The sequence below is a fragment of the Vanacampus margaritifer genome, chromosome 11, assembly GCF_051991255.1.
Source record: "Vanacampus margaritifer isolate UIUO_Vmar chromosome 11, RoL_Vmar_1.0, whole genome shotgun sequence".
Taxonomy (NCBI): domain Eukaryota; kingdom Metazoa; phylum Chordata; class Actinopteri; order Syngnathiformes; family Syngnathidae; genus Vanacampus; species Vanacampus margaritifer.
Window position 1 is genome coordinate 21,836,826 of NC_135442.1, and position 27,851 is coordinate 21,864,676.

Consider the following 27,851-nt stretch of genomic DNA (forward strand, 5'->3'; position numbering starts at 1 on the left):
TCTTCATTAAATGAACTGGTGATAACCACTGGCATCTTCTCGGTGTTGTCATATATAATATGAATGAATTACAATAACATCGACGCAGTGGCTCAGGATCTGCCTGCATGTGCCCCAATCAAGTTAACCAAAATTGCGTTGGATCAGCTGCACCACTGTTTAGACGTGGTCTGAACTGGTGTAAATTTGGTCCAACTTTCTGCCACCAAATTGTCATTTCGCCAGTTGTATATTTGAAGACACACCCTCGCTACGCCAGAACGAGCGTGGCGCAGAGCGGTCTGCCAAATTGACAAACAAGGACAGCGACTCTTTCACCTGCACAAAAAATCAGGATACAAAAACATTTCTGCATGCACACACTGTGAAAATAGAGCCCTTTGTGACAAATGCTGATGGGATGCATGAGACCTTTGTGTGTGTAGTCATTGCTTTCTATTATCCATTTGCAAAAAGCGCAGGGTGCTCACACAATGAGATTCGTCACCAAATATCTCCACAGTAATTAAAAATGCAGAACAAAAAAGAAAACCACTAAATAGTGGAACCCTTTTAACGCACATCAAAAAAGGAGGGTCAACATAAAATAATAAATTGGACGATAACAAGAAGGAAATTTTAATTACAAACCCAATTCCAAAAAAGTTGGGACAAATTTTAAGATTTTATTCAGAAAAGAACATAGAGAACAGGTCAAAAGATTAAACTGAGAAAATGTATAATTTTAAGGGAAAGCTATGTTGATTTTAAATTTCATGGTGTCAACAAATCTAAAAAAAAGTTGGGACAAGGCCATTTTCTCCACTGTGAGGCATCCCCTCTTCTTCTTTCAACAGTCTGCAAACGTCTGGGGATCGAGGAGACAAGTTTAGAAATAGGAATGCTGTCCCATTCTTGTCTAACACGCGTCTCTCTAACTGTTCAACTGTCTTGGGCTTTCTTTGTTGCACCTTCTCCTTTATGATGCGCCAAATGTGCTCTATAAGTGAAAGAAGTGGACAACAGGCTGGCCATTTCAATACCCGGATCTTTTTCCTAGGCAGCCATAATGTTGTAATTGGTGCTGCATGTGGTCTGGCATTATCGTGTTGAGAAATGCAAGATCGTCTCTGAAAGTGATGATGCCTGTATGGTAGCATATGTTGTTCTCCAATCTGAATATACCTTTCTGCATTGACGATGCCTCACACACTCATGCAACCCTATACGATCACAGATGCAGGCTTATAAACTGAGTGCTGATAACAACTTGGGTTGTCCTTGTCCTCTTTAGTCAGTATGATATAGCGCCTCAGTTTTCCACAAATAACTTCGAATCGTGATTCGTCTGACCACAAAACAGGTTTCCGCTTTGCCACACTCCATTTTAAATAACCCCTGGCCTAGATAAACGCCTGTGCTTCTTGGTCTGCGTTAGAAATGGCTTCTTCTTTGTACTGTAGTTTCATCTGGCAACGGCGGCTGGCACGGTGGATTGTGTTCACCCACAATGTTTTCTGGAAGTATTGCTGAGCCCTTTCTGTGATTTCCCTTACAGTAAGCATTCCTGTTTGCGGTGCAGTGCCGTTTAAGGGCCCGAAGATCATGGGCATCCAGTATGATTTTTCGGCCTTGACCCTTACACACAGAGATTGTTCCAGATTCTCAGAATCTTTGGATGATGTTATGCACTGTAGATGATGATTACTTCAACCTTTTTGCAATTAATCGCTGGTTAACACCTTTCTGATATTTCTCCACTATCTTTCTGCGCAACATTGAAGGATTTGGTGATTCTCTACCCATCTTCACTTCTGAGAGACACTGCCACTCCGAGAAGCTCTTTTTATACTCCAATCAAGTTGCCAATGAACCTCGTTAGTGGTAACTGGTCTTCCAGCTGTTTTTGTGTGTGTAATTGTGTAAGTGCAATTGACTTTTCCAGCCTCTTATTGCTACCTGTCCCAACTTTTTGAGATTTGTTGTCACCATGAAATTTTAAATCAACTTTCCCTTTAAATGATACATTTTCTCAGTTTAAACTTTTGACCTGTCATCTATGTTCTATTCTGAACAAAATATTGAAATTTGGCACTTCCACATAATTGCATTCAGTTTTTATTCACAATTTGTATAGTGTCCCCAAGTTTTTGGGAATTGGGTTTGTATTATAAAACTACCACAGGACAAACATTTTAAAAGAAAACTTTTGTATGCAGTTTCACTGTACAAACTTAACTCATGTACAGTAATGTAAATTAATTTACATGCTAAGTAGGGGTGTACCAAAAAAACAATTCTCATTATAATCGCAATTCTCATTTAATATGATTCAGAAGCCATTTTAAATGTCCCTAAATCAATTTTATTTAAATTATTTTATACTGTCTTGCCCTTATTTGTGTGTGCCTTTATTGGGAGCGATGTACATGTTGTACATGATTTGGCAACTTGTGGCAGTGTGGTTCCACGCGTTTTGATACACTGTACACTGTTAAGTTGTAGCCACATAAGAGAGTAGAAGGAAAAAGTCACGATCAAGTTATGCCAATAAAAGTTTTTTTTTTTTTTGCAGCATAGAAAGAGGATATGCCGGTGAGTGATGTTAACATGCTTCTCTGTAAACATTTCTGAAGCGTTTTGTATGAATAGCCGTTCTTTTGGGAGATAAAAGTGCCGTGAGTAGCGCGCTAATTAGCATTAGCAAGTCAGACTGGAGTAGATCATGGCAATTCTTTGCACATCTATAAATTGAAGAAGAAATCATTATCAATCAAATCATCAGAGCAGAAAAGTAGTACTAGAGGTGGGGGTGCTCAATTCAGACAGGAAATTCCAGCAGGAAAACTTGGCTGGGTTCCTAACTACACAGCGCAGTGCCAACGGCTATACACAAATTCTCATATGTGTGCATGCGCCCGTGCACACGCATACCCACAAACACGTACACACAGCACATTTATTCTGATTTGTTCTGCCGTTCACTCTTAGTAAACAGTCAAATGGGGCTAACAGACGTGTAAATGTAATATTAAATACAATTTGGGGTTTTAAATGTGTTTCTGAAAAACATTACTAATTTACATACATTAATAGAAATGTACTGTATACAGTATATGTTAATCCTTCCATGCTGCAAAACATCTTGTGAATCCTGGAGATTTACTTTAAAAGACATTGTTTCCTCCAGGGCAGCACAAGGACGAGTAATGGAGACCCAGGGATTAAGAGTTTACAGCAGTGCAAGTACTAACTACCATCCAAGAGGAAATCTTAACAAGACATTTAAAAGCCCAGAGGCTAAGTAAAATGCTACTCTTTTTTTTTTTTTCTTTTATCAGTAGAAGGACAGAACATGAGTGGATTAGTCCAATGGTCTACAATCATTTGAGCGGAAATTCACTTGTCCCTCTAAACATCCTCAGAGTTTACATACATGTTCTGACATGCTCAATAAATACCCTCTTATGATTCTTAAGTCTGCCAGAACTCAGTTGGAACTGATACAGTATGTATGATGACAGATGTAACTCAGTGATTCTCAACCGGGGTCCCGTGGTAATCTAATGCAACTCTGCCGTGAGAGATCATCAGAGGTGTTGCAGGAAATGATCACATTTCACTCTGTCCAAAAATAATTATTTATTAATCGCAAATACAATCATCACATATCTATGCCAGCGACATAATGTGACAGGCAGATTAACGAAATGTTCTTCCATTAGATGGCAGAAGGTACAAAAAGCCTGTTGCCATTCATATAACAAAATAAGCCCTGGCTTTCTGGGAGTATATTAGTTTTCTGTTTAAACAGGTCCAGATTTCACATGGAGTAATTCAATTTGTGAGTAAAATGAGATGAGACCCTCACTTTTTCAGTACAGTATTCAAACTATTTTGTGATATTATTTGTTTTGTTGGGTGCGGTGAAATTGTTTTAATGTAAAATGGGTGCCTTATACGATAATAACAAGTGACGATGCAAATGATGACTTTTTTGTGAGTCTTACTGCTTTCACATCTTATAAGCATATTCTTGTCATTATCTTCATCTCTTAAAGGGATACTTGACTCATTTAACTATTTCAGCAGTAAAAAAGTTAATATGTCTATATTTAATTTGATAACTTCACTATTTTTCATGTACAATCAGTACCTTTAAAAACACATTTTCTCATTGCTCTTCTTTTATAGACTAGCAACAGTATAGCAGTCCTCATCAATGATCCAATGTATGTCGTACCATCTTAAAGGGTTGTTGTATCACAGCTTCAATGTCGACCTCTTTCCGTCCAGGCCAGTGAATGTTTACAGATCCCACTCATGCAGACGCAGCTGGCTTCTATCTTCTGTGATCAGTCTCTGTCGAATCTACACACTTGCCAGAGTCTTATCACCTCCAAGTCTCACATCAACCCTGCAAACGCCCTGCAATTATGATCCATCACTTTAGGCTCCAAGGTGCTAGGTCATCTCACCTAATTGTTCTACAGCTCGAGAGCTCCTAATACTCCGTCTCACCTGGGATGCCATTAGCTGGTAGTACAGTTTAAGAAAAAAAAAAAGGTACCATTGGAAGGGATGTGGATCCCCCACCTTAACTTTTATATATATATATATATATATATATATATATATATATATATATTTTTTTTAAATATGAAATGTTTTTCAAAATAATACTATGACTACTACAACTGATACTACTACTTACTACGTTGGGTAAAATGTTTACTCATTAGATAATGTAATCTATCCTACCGTTATTAGTTTAGAACGCACTCTACACCTGTATGGTGTTTGTAGACTATAAGTGCACTCCATTTACCATTTACACTCTATATTGTATTCATTTTGCGAATGACACTTGTGTGAGTGGCCTTTACTGAAATGCTTCTGAGGCTCTCACAAACAAGTGCACCTAACACCGAAAAGGCTGAAGACTTGCCATACTTCCTCCCATCACTACTTTACGGGGAGCAAAGCATCATCTTTCATTAAATCGTTGTGCACGGTTCAACTTGTCTCGTGCAAGTTAAAGCTTCTCTAGCTTAGCATAGCTCGCGCCAAAGCACATCTACATGCCTATGCAGTGATCTAGTTTGAGTGTAACGTGCCGTGATTATTGTGGGAAATGTAGAAGAAAAATAAACAAAGACCAGGTGAGCAGGACAGTTGCTGCTGGATTTTTAAAAACATTTTTTTTTGATAAGTTGTTACGTCCGCTGTCAGTGGAGCAGAGAGGCACTTTTGATTGTGAATGACACTGGCTTATTTAAAAAGCAGTATAAAATTTCTCTTTACTTTGAAGTCAGTATAGTGTTTAAAAGTTTCTCAAATTCAAGTGTTATGTTTAGGGGTGTTTTTATCACTGTCAGATTATGGAGGACCAAAAAATTTCAAAATTAAAGTAAATGACTAACTAAATAAATAAAAGTAAAAATAAAAACAGATATAATTTTTTTTTAAATTACATTCAAAATAAATGGAAATAAAAACAACAAAATATATATTCCTAAATAAACACATAAGAGTAAAAAATAAAAATAAAAAACTAGATAAAAAAATACAAATAAGTGTTAAAATAAATGTTGAAATAAAACACAAAAATAAACATATAAATAGAAATAAATAAATAAGTATCTTGGGTTGGGCTCCTACGTTGCAAACTGTATTTCAATGGTTGAGTGAGTGGGTCGGCGAACAAGGAATTCTTGCCAGCTTGCATGGAGAGCAATTTATATATATATATATATATATATATATATATATAGGGTCAGCAGTGGGATAATAGATTTCAAACAGATTGGCTAGTGACAGCCCTAATCATCATCATTCATTTATCTGTGATGCCATACATAGTATATTGGATGTAAAGATTGTCATGAATCACCAGGCCTGATAGTGCTGGTTGTATTCACGTATATGAATAGCAGTCTGGATGAGGATGCCTCAAATAGCGGGAAGTGGTCCTCGCTGTGATGAATGATGAAGTGTCGATTTAAGGCGTCATGGTCTACCATATGGATATTCTTGAGAGCGATGCTATAAGCTTGAACGGGAAATTAACACACTAGGCGGTGCATTGTTTGGGCAAGAGTAAGAATGAACTGTTAGCCAGTTTCAAGTGAAATGATGAAAACCAGATCTCACATTGGGAAATTATCCGCAGTGAATGTGTTGAGTAAAATCATATGTGATCAGTTAAGTTAGCTCACCACACTATGAATTCCAATGATTAGGGTCATCACGTGATAGAAGATCCAAAGTTTTTGCATGATCTGGTGATCAGTTTCCCTGACATTTAGGGCCAAAACACCAATCATGCCAACTCACTTCAAACAACGGGAACTCAGGGGCCAGAGGTTTCGCCATCTTCCATGAGCCCTTTAACCCCACAGACACAGCTGACTGAGAAGCTGCCAGTTCACACAAAAAGTGTCCTCATTGCCTTCTCGCGACATTCTTGGTGCAAGCTCGGCATGCCCCTCCTCCTCGACTTGTAAACAAGGCTTTTTTTTTTTGTTAAAGGAAAGACGGGGGATAGCAGGGGAAATACCCAAAACAGAATACAATGTGTGTGAAAAGGAGGCAGTGCACATCAATCTAGAGCGTCTCTGCTGGGAGTCACCCTGAGGTGAGGGAAACTGCTCCAAGCGGGAGTGGGAGGCTGGGAAGTATCCACTGGCTAAACCTGGCCTGGTCTTCATCAAGCTGCTACACAGTTTAGAATTCTGTTGGCTGTTGACTGAAATGGCAACAATGTAATGGTGGCTTTAAAAGAAGCCTTTTTGAAATTGGGTTCTAAAGTGCAACCCTTTCTACCTGTGTGTTGACTGGCAGTAGGCCTATATAGAGACTGTGAGTGGACTCTGCAAAGCATGTTAGTCCAAACTTCGTTAGGAGCAGCAGATTTTTGTGAACAATAGCGGTTACTAGATAATTAGATACTGTACATATACCAGGGCTTAAAGTAAAAAAAAATCCTGAGCCGGAGCGGTTGAGCAGTGCCCAACGTGCCGATTTGTTGTTCGACCAACATCAAGCCATTAATTACTATTCGATTTGTCGCCATGGATGGACTGGGCATTTGGGAAACTCATTAAATTCCTGATGGCCAGTCCTCCCCAAGTGTCAGGTAGTCTCTTTCATTATCCGTTTATATTAAGTATAGCACTGCGGCTTGCAGTCCCCTCTCGTGCTGCAGCTATTGAATATTTTTGTATTAAAATATCCTACGGAAAATTCTATTGAATAATCAGGTATTTAAATAAAAATAATATTTTCGCAAAGTGAAAGAACAATTATGAATACAGAAGACATTAAAAATATATTTCCACTTACTAACAATCGACCAACTTTCATTTCTAGATAATCAACTTTATTATTTTTTTAACTTAAATTTAATTGTGCTTAACAGCACAGTATTTTCCTCTCTAGAAAGTTAGGGGGATTTTAGACAAATCTTTCCCCATGGATTTTGGAATGACGTTCCATTAAATATTAGGCAACCTCCATCTCCACCCACTCTTAAAACACATCTTTGTTCTTTGGCGTTTGACCCGGCATGAGACTCATTGTTTCAATGTTTTATAGTGCCTGCTGTATTTTCATATTAATTTATTTTATTTTATTTATTTACCTACTTGTGTTATTTTATTGACTTATTCATTTACCCACTTAAGATAATTATTAATTTATTTGGTATTATTTTTGTTTTACCTGTCTTTATTCCAGGACTGATTTTTACTCCATGTACAGCACTTTCACATTCCAAATTGAGTAGTTTTGTCTGAGAGATAAAGTGACATCAGAATCATAGTTGGGATTTTGCCAACCGTCAAAGGCACAATTGAGTGAGCGCGGTTTAATACGCACGCTAACACTGTAGATGCCCTAAACACTGGCAACAGGCACCGTGCAATACAATGTCAGCATAATTAAGTCTTCTTTTAGTGCCCTTAATTGGTGATCGAATGTGGTTTCTGTACAAAGTTGTTTTGTTGACGTTGGTCACAATTGTTTACGCCAGCAATAAGAACGGCAATTACAAGTCATCCGTTGCGCCGCGGCCCGCGACTGGCAAAATGCTTCCGAGAACAACTTCAAAATAAAAGCATTGATTGGCATTGCGCACCACATATTCCTTGGTATGCGGATGTTGATTTTGAAGTTGGCCTTCTCTCCGCATTGGCGGTGTTTTGCCAGATGTGTCAAATATGTAAAATGTTTACTTCTCTGGATTTGTCATTGCGCTAGTGGCTCTTACGAGGCGCGAAGACTTGAGGCTGCCGTGGAGGCGGCCGATGAGGCGCGAAGCCTTGAGGCGGCCGACGAGGCGCGAAGACATGAGGCGGCCGTGGGGGCGCGAAGACATGAGGCGGCCGTGGGGGCGGCCGACGAGGCTGCCGACGAGGCGCGAAGACTTGAGGCTGCCGACGAGGCGCGAAGACTTGAGGCTGCCGACGAGGCGCGAAGACTTGAGGCTGCCGTGGAGGCGGCCGACGAGGCGCGAAGACTTGAGGCTGCCGTGGAGGCGGCCGACGAGGCGCGAAGACTTGAGGCGGCCGACGAGGCGCGAAGACTTGAGGCGGCCGACGAGGCGCGAAGACTTGAGGGTGCCGTGGAGGCGGCCGATGAGGCGCGAAGACTTGAGGCTGCCGTGGAGGCGGCCGACGAGGCGCGAAGACTTGAGGCTGCCGTGGAGGCGGCCGACGAGGCGCGAAGACTTGAGGCTGCCGTGGAGGCGGCCGACGAGGCGCGAAGACTTGAGGCTGCCGCGGAGGCGGCACGGAGTCCGGGGACTGTCGCGGAGCCGGCACGGAGTCCGGGGCCTGCTGTGGAGCTGATATGGGAACTTGGAGCTGACGCGGAGCCGGAAGCTGCTTTGGAGCTGATCCGTAATCCTGGGGCTGCCGCAAAGCTGGGACGGAAACCTGGGCCTGACGCGGAGCTGATACGGGATCTTGGGGCTGACGTGAAAACGGGACGGAAACCTGGGCCTGACGCGGAGCTGATACGGGATCTTGGGGCTGACGTGAAAACGGGACGGAAACCTGGGCCTGACGCGGAGCTGATACGGGATCTTGGGGCTGACGTGAAAACGGGATGGGATCTTGGGCCTGATGGCCGACGGCCGACGTGGCTCGGAGACCTGGGGCTCCGACGGCCGACGTGGCTCGGAGACCTGGGGCTCCGACGGCCGACGTGGCTCGGAGACCTGAGGCTCCGACGGCCGACGTGGCTCGGAGACCTGGGGCTCCGACGGCCGACGTGGCTCGGAGACCTGAGGCTCCGACGGCCGACGTGGCTCGGAGACCTGAGGCTCCGACGGCCGACGTGGCTCGGAGACCTGAGGCTCCGACGGCCGACGTGGCTCGGAGACCTGAGGCTCCGACGGCCGACGTGGTTCGGGGACTTTGGACTTCGGCCGACGTGGTTTGGGGACTTTGGACTTCGGCTGACGTGGTTCGGGGACTTTGTACTTCGGCTGACGTGGTTCGGGGACTGAGAACAGCGGTGGCAGACGTGGCACGATAGGGACTTGAGGCTGCGACGGTAGACCTGGCAGGATAGGGACTTGGGGCGGACGTGGCTGACGTGGCACGATAGGGACTTGGGGCGGACGTGGCTGACGTGGCACGATAGGGACTTGGGGCGGACGTGGCTGACGTGGCACGATAGGGACTTGAGGCTGCGGCGGCAGTCCTGGCAGGGAAAGGGACATGAGGATGCGGCGGCAGTCCTGGCAGAGAGGCTTGAAGCTGTGGCGGCAGACCTGGCAGAGGACTTGAGGCAGCGGCGGCAGGCGTGGTAGGACAGGTACTTGAGGCTGCGGCTGAGCCGATACGGGGACCTGGGGCTGCGGCGGAGCCGACACGGGGACCTGGGGCTGCGGAGGCAGACGTGGCTCGGGGAGTTGTGGCTGGCGACTCCGAGCGCCACCATCTGAAGCCCAACGACGCCCAACTCCCTTAACCAAAGAGGACAGCAGGTCCATTTGGGCGGCCATGACGTGCTGGAGCTCCTCCTGGCGCGACAGGCGCGCCTCCTGATTCCCCATCATGGTTTTCAGCACTCCCGCTGGGTCCTTCTCTGGTTGGTGCATTCTGTCAAAACGGGGGGCTTTAGGACCCAGATGCGGGAAGGCAGAGCAAGGAGGCAGGGGTGTAGTCCAACAAAAAGGGATTTAATTTATATTAACAAAAAGGTTTCCAAAGTTCAAAAACATAAAACAAAGCATGAACTTGAACAAAAGAGGGAACAAAAAACAGACAGCAACAAAACATGAACTTGAACTTGAACTAGAACTAAAACTTGGGAGGGAACAGAAAACAGGCAGCATGACATGAGGACAAACATACATACCACAATGCACCAACCCAGACAGAGGAGAGACAGCAGACTAAATACACCAACACTAATGACGCAACAAGACACACCTGGACCAGACACAAGTGGCTGACGGCACTGATTGGACAACACAAGGAAGGGCAGGGTCACAATCAACAAGACAAGGAAAACACACAAGGAAAGCAGAAACTGAACATGACAGAACCAAAACCAAAACATGACAGAACCAAAACATGACAAGGAGCCGCGAAGGGTTATACAGTATACGGTAAAAGCAGGTCAGATAAATAAGATGGCTCAAGACTGTTAAGACATTTAAAAACTAATAAAAACACCTTAAAATCAATCCTGAAGCACACAGGGAGCCAATGCAGTGATTTTAAAATTGGTGTAATGTGCTCCTGCCTTCTGGTCCCCGCCAGCACACGTGCAGCTCAATTCTGAAGTAGCTGTAAGCTTGAAATATTATTTTTGGGAAGACCGGGGAGCAGGGCATTATAGTAATCTAAGCGACAGGAAATAAAAGCATGCATCAGCACCTCCGTGTTGGCCTGCGGGAGAAACGGGTGGACTCTGGCAATATTCTTAAAATGGTTAAAAAAAAAAACTATCTTGGCTACATTTTTAATATGAAGAATAAAACTAAGTTCAGAGTAAAAAATGACGCCTAAATTCTTCACACATTGTGAGGGTTTAAAATCTTGTAGTTTTGGTAAAAGTCTCTCTCTCTGACCTTCAGGACCGATGACTAAAACCTCTGTTTTGTCCTGCTTGAGCTTCAGGAAATGTTCTGCCACCCATGACTTAATATCTAAAATCCAATTTAAAAGGGTATCAATAGGCCCCATTTCATCAGGAGACATGGCGATGTACAGCTGTGTATCGTCAGCGTAACTGTGGAAGTTGATGCCGTGTCTCCTGATGACTTCCCCAAGGGGAAGCATGTAAAGACTAAAAAGTAATGGGCCTAAAATTAAACCTTGGGGAACCCCACATTTAATTCCATTGGTTCCAGAGGAACATGTCACACGGAGTGCATGTGACTGTCCGCCACTCCCCGACTGGGGCGCGCTGCCGTCTGGCTGAGAGGAGCAGCCGCTGCTCGCTCTGTTTTCGCGGAGACGAGCTCCGTCTAAACTGTTTTCACACAGCCCACACAAATTCCCCCCGTAATTCGACACTTTCACAAACTGTTCACCTGGCGCCTGGACTTTTCCCCGCTGTTGGTGCCGAGGGTGCACACTCGACACAGACACAGACGCACGATGCATGACAAGCACCGCAAACGCTCATCTGCATTCTGCGGGGTTGTTGGACAATGAACACTTGACCAAACCGAAGCACTTCCTGATTCCCACTTAACTCTTTGACTGCCAAAAACCTTAAATAACGTTTAGTAAAATCCTACGGAGGACTGCCAAAGACATTAAAAGACGTTCACTGTTTTTTTTTTTTTTTTTTGGGAAATGGGTGGAGGAAAGTCTTGGCCAGCTGTGCTGAAAGTATCAAGCAGATCTAGTTAGTATAATGCCTATTTTTGGGCACTAGATGGCAGCGATGACTCTCTTTGGACAAGATGGGGTAGGCGTCAGTAGAAGACGTGAGGCGGAGCTAGAGTGTTGAGGAGAGAATGGCTGAGGAAGCGAAAATAGCGACCGGTTGCAAGCAGCTCACGCTTGAGCATTTTTTTCAAAGAAGAAAAGCATCGACCAATGCTAAAGAGCACATTGATGACGACGATGATGATGATGGTGACTCCGAGGTTAACGCCGAAGTTGGAAGCGTTGACGCGGTGGCTATGACACGTCATAAAGCCTCACCGGCTATCGATGCTAACGGCGGTAAACGCGGAGCACAACCGACGACCGGTTGCAAGCAGCTCACGCTTGAGCATTTTTTTCAAAGACGAAAAGCATCGACCAATGCTAAAGAGCACATTGATGATGATGATGGTGACTCCGAGGTTGACGCCGAAGTTGGAAGCGTTGACGCGGCGGCTATGATCATGTCATAAAGCCTCACAGGCTAGCGATGCTAACGCCGGAAAACACGGAGCACAACCGAGCACTTCTGCACAGGCGGACGTTCAATCGGACGACGAAGAGTGCTCCGAGTCCAATGCATATTCATCGGAGGAGTGGGTACAGTCTGATCACGGAGAAGACACTGATTATGGACTACGATGCCACCATGAATGGAGTGGATAAGATGGATCTACCACCCGGTATAGGAACTGAAGGACATGAGGAAGCGAGACGTAACACCACCGTATCATGATCCTGAGAGTAGACTTGATGGCAACATGGCCAAACACACACTGCAGTATATACTTGCTATTCCCCGGAAAAAAAAAGCCGTCAAGAAAGTGTAGCGTCTGCACGCGAAGGGGCAATCGCAGTGAAACTAATCTGTTGTGCAAATCCTGCTGCGTCCCCTTGCACGCAGGGGAGTGTTACAAAAAGAAAAACTGTATTTGAAACATCCACACAATTGTAAATAGTACCACGGTTGCACACATTTGTAAATAATTTGCCAAATTGTTTTGTCAAATTGTTACACTGTTGAATGTAAATAAACATATTTTGCTATCAAAAAACTTTTTCATTGTTGGTGGTAGTGTTTTACAGAAGTAAAGCACTGTTTAGGTGTTTGTGGCATCATTCATGGGGGAAAAAAAGGTGTCAAATTCACTAGAGTGCATAAAAATAATATTGTTTCACAAAAAGCTTGATTTCTCTGTATTTTGTTTCAAAACAGCATTTGGGTGAAACTAACCATTTTCTATTGTTGATTACTGAAAAACGGAATAAGGTAGAAACAAACTTTTTTTCTGATGAAAGATGAAAGTCCAATCTTTCATTTGGTAGTATGTGTGTTTCCATAGTCCAAACACAAAATTTTCTGTGGACCTTGAAAGATCAGTCAAAATGCTTAAACCGGCTGGCACCCACAGCATCCCTTTTCTGAAAACGTCTGGCAGTCAAAGAGTTAAATAGCGCTTTTTGCCGCGCTTGAAGTGTCACATGACTATAGACCACAAAAGTAGTTTGGTTTATTATTTAATGAGTTTGTTCTTTTTTGAGAGATTAAGTTACTGATTGTGAATGGATGATTTTTGTTATGGTTAATATTTGTTGCAAATATTATTCATTTACATGCTAGAATCATTTCTGGTTACTTTTTGGTATTATACCACATAATTGGCTAAATGGTTTGCCCGGAGGGAAGGGCTGGGGATATTTAAAGGGATCCAAAATCATTTGTAGGGGAGATCTCAGACAAGTGGGATGGTGAGTGACTGGCTACCACAAAAAGTTGCAGAAAAGACCAATGGAACTTGTAAATATTGTTGGGATTGTTTTTGCACTGGACTTGCACTGTAAATATTTTTCACATTTTTGATGCTGTGATGGTGTAAATAAAAACACCTCACTGTAGTTTTTCGACTGCGCCATCATTTTTTTCCCCTTACTGAAATGACAAAAACAATGACCCAACCATTCAGGATTGAGGCAAGAAACAAAGGAGATGAAATCAATTTAATAAATGAAAATGAAAAAGATAGCAGGATACACTTTTACCTCAAAGCAAAAGGCTTGTAATACAAACACTAGTGCCCCTCTCATTTGCTTGGCAAGATCACCAGCTTGAGTACTAGAAACATTGTGCGATGGGATGTTATAATGCTAAAGACCTATCATTGTTTAGCATGAAAGTTAACTGGTCTTCTTTAACTCCAGACTATGCCCGTATCAGTTAATCAACAAATTATTGTACTCATTTGAATTTACCACAGTAGCTTTGAATCATACAAACGTTGTTTGACAGTGTAAAAGAGGGGTGGGAAAACTCTATCCTTAAGGGCCAGAGTGAATCAAAGTTGCAAAAGCTGGCATCTGCCTTTAATGCTCTGTAATAAAAAAAGGTCAATATGTAATGTGTTTAATGGACTGCTTTTTATATAGCGCTTTTATCTACACCATATGGTGCCTAAAGCACTTTACAAAGGGTCACATTCACCCATTCACCCATACCATTGGTCGGCTGCTGCCATGCAGGGCGCTGCAAGGTCCGTTGGATGAAATCAAGGTTCCGTGTCTTTCTCAATGACAGCGGTGACAAATCCAAGTCCAGAAAGTAAAAAACCCTGCCACAGTTTGGCTTTAGCCCTTGATGCTAGCTAGCTAAGCTGTGGCAGGGTTTTTACTTTTTGGAACTGGATTTGCCACCTCTGCTCAAGGACACTTCCACTTGATGGAAATGAAATAATACTTCTTCTTCTTCATTCTCTCTTCATGTTTACTTTATCTTAATACAAATAAGAAAATGAAATAAACAAAGGCTTAATGAGTAACACATGTTGCTTTCAACAGTCCCTTCTTGGCAAGGAAGGTTGAACTGTTTATAGAAATGAAAGATTTGTGACTTTGACAGAAAAAAACAAAACAAAACTTGCCCCATGCTAGTTTACATGTCTGTCTTCATTAGATTTTAAACAGGTAAATGGAGGGACTGTTACATTGAGTGGTGAAAACTAGTCACATAGGAAAGTTAACAACAGTTATAATTTTTAGACAGCAGTGTTTATGCACATAAAATAAACATATTTGTGTGAGATTGCATTTGCTAGTCCACTGGCTTGTATATATAGTGTAAGTCTGCCTTTGACTAAACACGTACATGAATCTGAGGGTCGACGCCGTGTTGTTGGAGCGTCCTACTTGACAACAACAAACAACAGTACTTGAGATAAGGACTCATTTGTAAGAGAGGGGGAACAGACAAAAAGCATGCATTGTGTTATCACACGACTCAACATGTCGCTTCCCTTGTGTGCCATGACAGGAGATGTTACCCCTCGGTCACTGAGAAGTTGCTTCACATTTTGTAAGGTGACCTGTATGTTTAAATAAATATAATATAATATAAAAAATATAATTATAATTAAACGTGTAAATGTAATTAGATATAAATAAATTACACCTATGCTATTTTATTGGAAAATAATTATTCCAGCCTCTGTCTATTTCATCTGTCAGTCTATTATATTGCAGAAGTTAATTGGTGAGTGCCAAGAGTGCTAGAGAGTACCAAACTGGAGCATGCCTCAGTGCATTCACATTCACACTAGCCAGAAGTCCTGGACTTTAGGTGTCAATTGGACTGAAGCACAGCATGGATTGACCAGTGTCAGTATACAATAACAAAAGAATAGCTACCTTCATATTTGTAAAGGGAAACATAAACAAATACAAACACAATAGCATTAGTAGGAGGAAACACTGTTCCATGTGCTATCTTAGTCTTAGTCGAAAATAAACAGTTGCATCGTGAAGCAATTACAGTGTGGAGGGCAAATTCCAGACTCTGGAGCAATTGTAAGGTAGAGCCTGTTCAGCTTGAATTGATGAAGGAACAGTAAACAATTATTATTATTAATATATATTTTTGGAAAACCTCATCATCAATCACGTGTACTACAAAATGTATTCACCAGATTTCCATCCATCACGATCGGTCGGGCAAGCTGAGTCTAGCTGACTTTAGGCAAAGCAAGGTACACCCTGGATTGGATGCCAGTCAGAGAAAATTTTAATTTAAGTAGCATGCATGTTTTTGAAATATGTAAGGATAACTATTTAGAGGGAGCCCCCATGAAAACATTGGGGAAAACATGCACAATCCATAAAGAAAGATGCTGAGATTATTTCCTGGAACCTTTGACTTGCTGGCTACATTTGAATGTCTTCAATGTTTCTGTTTTGAACCACTAAAAGAATCCTTGAAGGGCTTTCTAAGGAGCTTGTACGCTTACATCTGGCTCCTTCATTGAGAGAAGGCTTTAAAGAGTTTGGGCATTGTGGCTTATGTTATTGCAGTGCCTTCACGACCATGCCACCCCCTCCCTTTCAAAGCTGTAATCTAAGAGTTGATAGAAGTTTTAGGAATTCCTGCCTGGCTTTTGATAATGATAATTCATTTACTAACCCTTTACGCTTTGTGGGGACAGGGTGCCACGTGCTACTACTGAATTAGTCTTCATACTCTCTGAAATGCACCACATGAAGAGCCTGCCAGCAAGAACACCAGGCGGGGTAGCACTACACACTGTGGTTTAAGGGCAAGGGGGTATTTAACAACAACACAGATGTAAGGAAATCATGAAATCAATTTGTTAACTTGAAAAACATTTTTTACATTCGTGTATTCTGTACTGTAACAGTTAGGCAACAAATAATTGGCGATGCAGTCTAACAATGCCAAACTTTTGACGATCCTCTTGCTTTTCAGTGTCATTTTGAAAGAATTGTGTCAATTCTGACATTTACAAACTGGTTCTAATCTTTGGATAATACACTTTTTTTCTTTTTTTTTTTTAAACTTATATTTAAACTCGGGTGACCAGACGTCTCGTTTTGACCGGGACAGCCTGGATTTGGAGCATTGAGTCTCGGCGGATTTCACCACCCTCACTGTTTTGTCCCGTTAACTCGCAGGTCCCGTATCCTGTATTTTGCCATGTGTATGTCAATCACACCGCTGTCATAGCGATTCATATGATAAACACAGCTTAGGATCGTTATCAGGCTTCATGCAGAACTTGAAACTTTGAAACACCTGTGTTGGCTGAGGGAGACATGAAAAACTAGATATGGGTACTCGAGGACCGCAATTGAGAACCACTGAACCAGTAAAAAAAAACACAAAAAAAAGGGAAAACAATCCAGAGAACTTTGTATTTGGGTTTGTTTGTCCATCTATATGTGTGTATATATGTCCTGGGGTTTGGAGAACAGACTATTCTGGGGGTTCAACGGTGCTACTGATGACATGGGCTACGTTTACATGCAGTCAATATCCGGGTTAAGGTCAGAATTCCGATTTCTGAAATAATTGAGATAACATGTTTATATGCGTGGGGGACCAAGTTACTGTCGTTTACATGCTCATTTGTGCTTGATTGGAAAAACCCGTTCGGACCGTGATGCGCGGACAATGTAGTTACGTAAATAATGTCATTTCCGTTTTTAACTTACTATACGTTTAATGAAAGACATTATATTATGTCACTCACCACGCTAAATAAGTCGGTTTCCTCTTCACTCCAGAAGTGTGGTTCTTTGCTGCGAGTGTCATGTTTGATGACACTGGCTTGAGTATTTCCGGTGGGTTACAACACAAGCACGGATTTATATACTTGGCATTTACTGTATGTGTATATAGGAACACACTGTAACGTTTTCGCCGTAGAGGCACAAGATAACATGAAAACGCAGTGAAGAAATCAATGTATTCAAGGGAGGCTCCTTTAGCAAGTAGGATGGAGCTGCGCATACAAGTCGCGACTACATAGACCAACATTCCTTGCAAATCAAATAAGGTTATTGGGGTTATTGCGCATGTTTAGGCCTACATGGCCTTACGAAACCCTAATATTGCCAATATTTGGGTTTTAAAAGGGTTATTACCTGCATGTAAATGTAGTAATGGTGATTTAGAAAAAAACAAAAAACACTCTGAACCCTAATTCAGTTCCGCAGACAAAATATAATGTCTTCATTAATTGTCACCATCATCGCTGTACATCACGATACAAACATGCCTCGTCAAACTTAATCGATTGGGAACAAGAATGCTTATCGCGAAATAATTCACACTCGTTCGACATGAAGGAAAGTGTTTGAACCTGTAGCTCTTTGAATTCGTAACAGGATTCAGAATGCCAGACGTCAGTGAGCTATTTAGAACATAGAAGGTAACTTTAAAACACAACTTGACAGACAGACTCCACATGTATCTGTTTTGGCATTACAGTGTTACTTTGTGTTGTATTTTGCTGGTGTCGGGCCAGGACCTCCCAAGTGAAATTTTGCAGAATTTCACATTTTTCACAAATATATACTAGTGCGGGTGTGTTTTTTTTTTTACAAATTGTTGACCTTGACCAATATAAAGTGTTGAAAATGGCTTGCTCCCTTCGATGATGCAATTTTGGCTATCAACAAGACCGGATACGTCGCACGTTTTGACCGGATATTACGTCACACGTATGTTTGCAGTCACAAAGCAATGGCGGACGATAAAAAAAGGTATGTTTGGGGAGATGACAAAATATCTTTGGAATTAATTAAAGAAGTGAATATTAATGCAATTTTAGATGGAAAACAGCAAAGAAACGCTATGGTTTCATCAAGAATTACAAAAGCAAACTCATACGACGTCATCGCACGGTGCAGTTGCTTCCTGTTTTTCTTCTTCTTTTAAATTACTGGTGGATCCCATCGCTATGGTGTATACCACCACCTACAGCGGCAGAGTCCCCTCTCAATATTCGCAAAAGAACAGATGGAAACAGGCAATAGTCGCATTTCTGTTTTACGCATTTTCAGTAAATTTGCTTAAAAAATTTGAAACAATTGTATGGAACTGACTAATGTCACCTATGGTCATAGCCTGAAATCATGATAGCGTAAGAGTAGTGAACTCACATGTAGGTGGTAGAAAGCAACATGGAACAGAGCTACTGTACATGCTGATGAATGTGTCATCAATCTGAATGTGCACGTGCGTTAAAGAATTTCAACACAGCTTCAAAGAATTGTCAAACTAATCCACCTGTTTTGAATTGGAAGCCTGTAGTCATAGGGACTTAAACATTATATGATTAAACCGACAGGCTATCACTCAAATCTTTAATAATACTGTAAGCCACTTGGGATTTTTTTGCGTCTGATTTGTGAGTGAGGTCAGTACTTGAAAAGAATTTAACTCAACAACAATCACAGCTGTAACAAAGTGCTACAAACAGTATGTGTGTCATGCAATGTGTAATGATGACTTCATACACCCAAAAGCAAAAATAAAAATAGTGCGGTTAAACTGACTTTAAAATGACTCTCGCCCCATCACACACGTGACTGTATAAAATTATTTGAGACCTACTCACAAATTGTCTCTATCTGCAAAACAGAACCGTTGTAGCTTAGTTTGAGGTTCCCTTGACTTTCTCTCTATTTGAGGCACACCACAAGATAACTTGTATAATACAGCTGTACAAGCTGAATGCGGTATTCACGTAAAACCATTTTCCTCAGCTTTTTGGCGTGCAAACAAGGATAATATTACTAAATAGGGCCATATTCTCAATGGACTGATTTCAGTAACACGACAGTTTTCTTGGAAAAATCTTTTTTGTGTGGTTGGTAGATTCGGAACAGCTGTAAAATGTTAAATATAAAGTGCTGATTTTACTTTTGTCTTGTAACTGACTACATGAATAAATTGTCAGATTAATTACCTTCTCCAAATGTAATAACATAAGGATTCTCCAGGCACTATAGGATGTTCATGAAACTTTTTGAAGAAGTTCCACGTGCATCTGTTAGTTTTAAATGTACCCAGATAAAAAGGCTGCAAGAGGAATTCATTTTCAGTTTTTGTGGTCAACATGGAATCATTATCTGTGTCTCAACAAAAATGTTTTTGACTTGGATCAGAATTTGTAAAATAATGTTTGATGGTTGATGTCAATTCAGATGCCAAAAAGTCTTGACCAATACAGCTCGTAGGGGTTGAAATGTTGCCAAGACAAATATGCTAATTGGTGAGCAGCCAAACACCCAACAAGTGGTAATGGACAAGCAAATATCTACATTACGAATAATGAAATTTAGATCTAGAAAAGTGGAAACAAGAGGAATGGGGTCCAAGTTGTTAGGAGGTTCTGGGAGTCCTTTTCCTTTTGGGACTTATGGCAACGTCCTCAGCGACAATCAGAGGTTATCCCTTGGACAACAGAGACATTTAATAGTAAATCTTGACAATGCAAATTACTGCTTTTCGTGGGAATTAGTAGAACATTCTTGATATGTAAACAATGCCCCTCTTTTTGTTTGGTTGACCACCCTCCACCCCAGGTTTCAGTATTAGTCAGATATTTACACTATTTTATACCAGTTATGTGTTGAACCTATGAATGCAATCTAGGTATACTTATGCTGTTTTGTAACAATAGCCACCATGAGGGGACTCATTAAAAAAAAAAAAAAGAATGACTATTGTGCTAATGTGCTTGTACCAGCTTATTGTGCATTTTCACTGTTGTAGGGAGGGGATGATGCAGCTGCTCTTTGAAGCCTGAGACTAGAATTCACAGGTTAAGGTCGATCTGTGGGTTTTATCGCCTGGCAAATAATGCAGACTAAATCCCCTGACTCATAATCATGTATTGTATACAGTACTGTTTAAAGGAATCTTAAATCTCGGGGAAGCCTCCCGCCCATTGTCAGCAGGGATAGGCTAAGCAGTTCAGAAAATGGGGGGGTTGAATCTTGGGGAATATTTAGAAGAATTTTTTTTCTCTAAGAAAACCAAGTAAAAACCCTGCCACAGTTTGGCTTTAGCCCCAGGTGCTAGCTAAATATCTCCCATGGTGTTTGTCTTCTTGCTAGGGAGATAGCTAGCTAGCTAGAATCAATGGCTAAAGCCAAACTGTGTCAGGGTTTTTACTTTCTGGACCTGGATTTGCCACCTCTGATAACTGTAGGTAATGAATACCTTCATGTCAAGTTACTAGCCATATGTTAATCTGCCAAGCCGATAGAGGGCAGCACTGCGCCACCCCAGTTTAGGGACAACAAGTAAGTGTTCGCCTCCGGCCAGCAGGGTGCGCCGGCTTGCCGCTGACATTGCCGCCATAGAGGCAGAGATTGGAAATGTACTGAAATTCTCTACTTGAGTAAAAGTACAATTACTTGGGTATAAAAACAACTTTGGTTAAAGTAAACGTAGTCACTCAAATAGTTACTCAAGTAAAAGTAAAAAAGTAAAGGCAACGAAACGCACTTGCGGAATAGGAATAAAAAGTGTCTATGTTTCTTCCTACGTCAATTTGAAAGATATTAGCTAATGGAGCAAAAATGGGTATAGATCATTAATGATAATTACTGATTCTCCAAAACATCCATCCATCCATGTATGGATGAGAAAAAAATACATTAAGACAGTTTATGAGTGAAATTGGGCCATCCCGGCCATATTATCCCCTTTTTTTAAATACACATTTTAAGGTAAATACTTATCGCAATACATGGGCCAATCGTTATCTCACTGGTTGAGCATCTGCACCATATGTTCAGGCTCGTCCCCAGAACAGGTGACCCCACTTCAATTCCCGGGCCATGCGGTCCTTTCCTGCAGGTCGTTTATATCTCTCTCCCATTTCCTAGCGTATCTTCAGCTGTCCTGACAATTAAAGGCTAAAAGCCCCCCGCCAAAAAAATATTGCAATACGTATCGGATCACCACCAAAGTATTGGGATGCAGATTGAATTGTGACAAGAGTGTATCGTCCCAGCACTAGCACGTATTGTGTAAAACCATTAGCGCCACTTTATGTAATACAGTATGTATTAAATGTGGTAGACTTTGTTTCGGACATTCAGATAAACAAGTGTTAAAACAAAAAACAAAAAACTTGTTCTATGATGCAGAGCCTAATGTCAATATTCAGAAATACATTTTGTGTGTTATACTGTACCTGTATCCACTGTCATCACTCATCTGCTTATTTTGCCAGTCACAGTTTACTACAACTGACGTGTCATATCCTTGGAGGGAAGGCATTATGAGCAGGCTGCCATGACACATGACTGTGTTCTCTACCAGGACTAAGGGGCACCTTCCAAGGGATATGGCCACCACAAGATTTTATATTTTCATACAAACAAGCAGCACTGCTGAAGAGAGTTTGCCACAATAGCTAAGGGAATCGGCAAAGCCCAAAGGTCGGCAGTATTCTTTCTTCATTTATGAACCAAGTATTTACGTTTACACTCAACTGACTTGTAGGACAATTACTATCCCGTGTAACTTAGGTCTAATTGTGTACACTAAACAGAATGTCAAACTTAACAAACGTTGATGTTGGAGTCTTCCGGTGTGTTATATTATAGTACAATATATACACTAGGGGTGGGGGGGGGTCAAACAAGTTGGTTGGGTCGACCACAAAAATTGGTCGACGCAAAAATGCATGTGTCGAAGCTATTTTAATAATAAAAAAACAAAAACCTATTTGTGGCACCTGGAAGTTACCGGAACCAATATTTCGTGCTTCTGCACGGACACTTTTTGCTGCCAGACTCCGACCAGCATTCACCACTACTAACTAAGATGCTTCTTAGGAATTGTTTGTGGTCTCTTTAAACTGAAAAGGGAGAACATTAGCATCAATACATGTCTTGTGTTTGTAACAAAACAATCTGCGTCAAAATCACTAAATCAATAAAAGAGTTCTAATGAATTTATTGGAGCCAAACACACTTAAGATGGCGGCCCTACGTGCGTCAGCAACAGGATTATTTCACCCCTCCAAGTAGCGTTCAAGCCATCCAGCATTTGCCATAAGGACTATTACTACGGTTTTACGCCACCAAATGTGCAATAACCGAGCCAAAAAATGCGGACCCTGGCGGACCTTAGAAACAAACTCACTTTGCAATACCATTGGCTAGGTTAGCATTCACAAGTAGCATTATCAAGTAGAAAGCTACAATAGCGAGGACGTTTATGAATTTACAATGGGATAGAACTATAGAAAAACACCAGGGTGACGGCGCGGGAGCATAAAGTAAGTTATTTGAAAAACCTTTCTGTGTGGTTAGTATGCTGCATCAATGGCCAGTGTAGGCTTCGACAACTCAAAATGTTTGAACGAGACAAGGGATTGCGTCAGGCTTAGTAAACATATGATGAAGATAAAGTGCTATTTAAGTGCACTCCATTTACTATTTAAGTGATTTTCAGGAAAAGTACAATAAGTAAATAATTCGAGATTATTCAGGGCTAATGCTAATCATGATTGTTAATTGTTAAGCATAGGCAAATTTTGTTGGTGTTTGTTTAATATGTGCATGTGTGCAGAAGATAAGGAACAATCAGTATTTATATCCACTAAATTCAACTCACGTTCAACCTAGTGGACTTTAAAAAATCAAAATCAAAATCAAAAATGTGGGGGGGGGGGGTAATTGGGGGAGGAAATTGGGTGGTTGAGCTCCCTCAGAGTGCAGCACTGTGGTTAATTCTTTTCCCCAGTAATGTTTCTACAAGGGTGGACCACAGCTGTGCCTCCAGGCGAGGGTATAAGTCCGCAATCCTCGGTGGGGGCAACGAGGCTGACCACATACTGTCCTTGTCTAGATCAACTCACGACTGCTGAATAGGGTCAGTTTACACAAGCGCCTCCTGCCTGTATTTACAGTTAGTACACATTTTTAATTTTCCATGTCTAAACTCTTCACATGTTTATTTTGTCTCTCTCTTACTGTGAGGTTTACGCGAGTAAATCAAATTATCCCAGACCGAAGGTTAGGCTGGGTCAGAAGCAAGCCCATAACACACAAATTCATATGAAGAAAACTTTCACAACACGTTCCTGTCAAATACATTGTTGGTCTGAGATGACACCTAAGAGGAGGGGGGGCTGTGCACCTTATTGCACTAATTCCCCTCAGCTCTACAAACAAAACAGGCAGGAAGTGTCTTAGAAGCAGGGACATGGATTATTCTTCACATACTGGGAAAGAACGAGAAAAGGGGGAAGTAGACGCCAAAGAGAATTGTGAGACTCAAGGGATGGGGAGGAAAAAGCTGCCTGATGGGGTGTTGCTTAATCCCCACAAGCATCCATATATTGATTTACCACTTTTCTCTCCCACTGCTTGTAAAATGGCATGGCATGTAACATGTTCTTTATGCCCTGAGACTGTCTACAATCATTTGGTACAGGGCTTTATTTGACTATTGACCATGGTTGGCACATTTTTAGGTAGATTACTATGAACCAACTTGTACAGTACATGACCAAAAGAAATACAGAATCCAACATGTTTGTTTTGAGCTATCTGACATAAAATTTTGCTGTAACATAAAAGTTTGAATCCTTTTTGAGGATTTTGGGGAAAGAGAGCTAGTGAATAGAAAGCCCAGAATTCAAATAATACATGTGTTTGACATCAGCCATTCTATGCATGAGTAGACAACAAATCGAGGCGGGAACTGACTTCACAAACTAAGGTTTGTGAATATACAGTATGGCTCAAAAAAAGACAATGCAAGAAAGAAACGAGATCAATCATTCTTGTGTTTTTTATGCAGCTGTAGGACAACAAGGAGCTATCACTAAATGTTATTAGCGATGACACCTGATTTTCTCTTATAATTTTAAATATGGGTTAAAAAATAGGGATGGGCGAGTACCGATAGCAGGTATCGGTATCGGGCCGATACCAGACCACATTTCATGGTGTCGGTACTCGCGACGGATATTGATACTGGGAGGAACGAACATTTTTGTTCCGTCTCGTTCGTTTCCTGTGTGTCTCCTTATGGTAACATTTGTTCATTTCATTACTTCCGGCAGCACCATTTCTGCGTGTGTTACTGAAAATAAGTAAGTACTCTTGTTATGAGCAATATCACCTATATCTGTGGTTCAATGTGTGTCATTAATGTTTGTAGCTCACATAACTTCGCTGTGTTTAATTGCCTCACTTATGTTTTTCGCGCGCTTAATTGCCTCGTATCATGTATCATAAATACTAATGGTATCGGTACTTGGTAATGGTGAGTACTGAAGATTTGAGTATCGGTATCGATATTAGTCTAAAAAAAGAGTTTAATTGAACATCCCTAGTTAAAAATTAAGCCAAAGGGAGTTGTACTTATCAATGTACAGCATTGTATGCAGAATGTGCTATATAAATAAAGTTGATAAATAAAGCATTCCCTTGGTTAAAAAATTATGTTTTATTTTGTCTTAGACCAAAAAATAATTCCGTCATGAACTTTGTGGCCTTTAAAATAAGTTTTATTTATTTATTTATTTTTGTGAATGCTCGTGCATCAGAAGAGGAATTTGCTGATTCTTTCAGCTAAGGTTGAGGGCCAAGAAGTTAAAACCAAATAGGGCAAAGGGATCTGGCGAGCATGCGGTCATCTCTGCATAACGCTGACCTCTGAGCCCTCACCCCATTCCTCTCCTTCTCACACAGTCTGTGAACACCACAGCGGCATAAGAGCCTCATTTAGGAGCATAGAAAGAAAGGCAGAACTCTCTTTCTCAGGAAGATTAGTGGCTGTCCCCTTGGAGTAGGCCTTTGGATAGAGCAAGGAGTGGGGAGGAGGGCATTGTTGTTGTTTTTTTCTCTGGGACATTTTTCTCTGCCAAGGGGGCCGTGACCTGCTCCAGAGCGCCCTCCGAAGAAACACGGTTAAGCGCCTGAGCTGCATCTGAAATGCAGCCACGATACCGTGATTAACACTCCAAGCTTTATCTGAAAGCCACACTCTACTCCGAGCAACAGTCATTATACGCTTCTTCATCCATCTGCGTTATACCTAACTCTCAGAAGAAGCAGCATATTGAATCAGTGTTCATGTTGTTGAAGTAAAAGAAGGATGGGATGCTGCATGGTGTGTTGTGGTGCACCACATCGGTACCCACTCCAGATACACAACAGCTATGAATAACAATGCAGATATGTACTACAAAATGATTTAATGCCACATTACATTAGTAATTGTCATGAAAGTAGTGCAACAGTTCATCTTTGATCAGTGATCTGTACGGATCATGGACCACAGTTCGGGCCGCACATGGTCCTCGAAAAAAAGTTGCCCAAAAACGTCCACGTGAAAACAAGTGTTGATTTTATCAGCCATTTTTAAATTTAGTCTCAGTTTTAGTCCAATTTCAACTTCCAATTTCCTATTTGTTAGTTTTTATCATAGTTAGTCAACCTCATCCCATTTTTATTTAGTAACCTTTTAGTGGACTATAAGTCGAGCATTTTAGTCTTTAGTTTAGTTAAATAAAACAATGTTATTCATCTAATTTTAGTCAACAGAAACTTTCATCATTTTAGTCTAGTTTTAGTCATTTTACCCTTATACATTTATTCTAATCTAAATTTGAATATGTTATTATATATTAATTTTAATATTGTACAAGAAAACTCCATCGGGAATAAAAAAAGAATGAAGAAAGGGTACACATTTTTCCATGAGAAACTCTAAACAGCTCCATGTGCGTGTATGTTGCCTAAGGTCAGAAAACATTTATGAATGGTCATCAATATTCACCCACACATCTCTACGTTTTATGCCCCAGTTCAACCTCTGAAAATATCAAAACAATCGCCACAGTATTTTGGATTATATTAGCATTCAGCCTTCCTCCCCATAGACCCTCACTATAAAAAGCTTAACGTGTTAACTACGACCAATCGCCACCAAAATTTACATGCACGTCTAACTTAAGCCCACAGCAATCTCTTAAAATAGCAATATGATCAGCTCTATAGTTTTTAGAATTTTATGGACATTAAGCGTTTTCCTCATTAAGCGACGTGACAAATGTGCGCACAAATGGAGAGCAAGACAGTATATGCCTATAAAATCCAAAATACTGCGTCGATCGCTTTCATATTTTCAGAGATTACTGTGGGCATACGTAGATATATGCATGTGAATTTTGATAACGATTGGTTGTAGTTTTCTGAAATAAAGCCACGTACGAGCTTTGTTTTTTATTTCCCCCCCACACAGTCTCTCGTAAGGTAAGAAGGTAACTGCTAACTGTTGGCCTAATTCATAATAAGGATATAGAGGACGTTATTTAAATGTGTTTTCAATTATGATGATAGTAACGTGTGATGTGTGTGGGTGTTTTTGTACGGGTGTCATAATCCCAATATGTACTGAACAGCCAAATTTTTGTGGAGCTCGTTTGTTTGCGGCATCAATCAAACAGATTCCCTTGTGGTGTTTTTTCAAGGGAAAAGGCTTGGAACAGCGTCTGAGGTGAAATGCTACCGTACGCTTGCGTCCTTCGACTCTTCCTCCCGCTGAATCGCTCAAACCCACTTCTGTTTTAGTTCCGTGTCGCAGGGAAACAAATGAAATTAAAGCGTAAGGCTGCTTTAATAAAGTTTAAAACACATGAAGAGCATCCCGGTACGATAAGGTGGCTTTTATTTTAAGCCTGCGGCATTGTTACAATCGCTGTGCAATACACCGGAAGTCGTGATCCACAGCGATTACATATTTCCGGCCACAAAATGCATAAGTGTGAAAAAGCAAGTATTCCGACAGCTGTTGCTTTTTTTTTTTTTTACATGTTTAAAGGTCTTTTTCATTCATTAAAAAAAATCATTCTATGATACATTTTTGGCCATTAAAATTTTTGGGAACTCAAAATGTCAAAAATGGGTGTTTAGAATTAGGTACACAACTGGAAGTGCAATATAAGGCACTATATCGTCTTCGACAAAGTTTTTTTAATCTTTTTTTAATCCAAAAAGTGACCCAGTCAAATCCGTGATTCAACTTGTGAGTTCTAGAGATAGATAGATGGATGGATGAATAGATAGATAGATAGATAGATAGATAGATAGATAGATAGATAGATAGATAGATAGATAGATAAATAGTGAATCAGTAGTGGCCTTGTACAG

The 27,851-nt window shown here is 41.1% G+C and overlaps 1 protein-coding gene across 2 annotated transcripts in view; it reads right to left on the reverse strand.

The window, feature by feature from the left end:
• Positions 1–27,851, reverse strand: part of gli2a (GLI family zinc finger 2a) — a 94,640-nt gene that overhangs the window by 44,617 nt on the left and 22,172 nt on the right. Inside the window, exon 1 of one of the 2 annotated variants that reach the window (XM_077579777.1) lies at positions 4,223–5,366. The exons of the other annotated variant lie outside the window; for it this stretch is intronic. The gene's annotated coding sequence lies outside the window, so the exon portion shown is untranslated. Of the gene's footprint in view, positions 1–4,222; positions 5,367–27,851 lie in introns of those variants that run through there. 2 annotated transcript variants of the gene reach the window in all.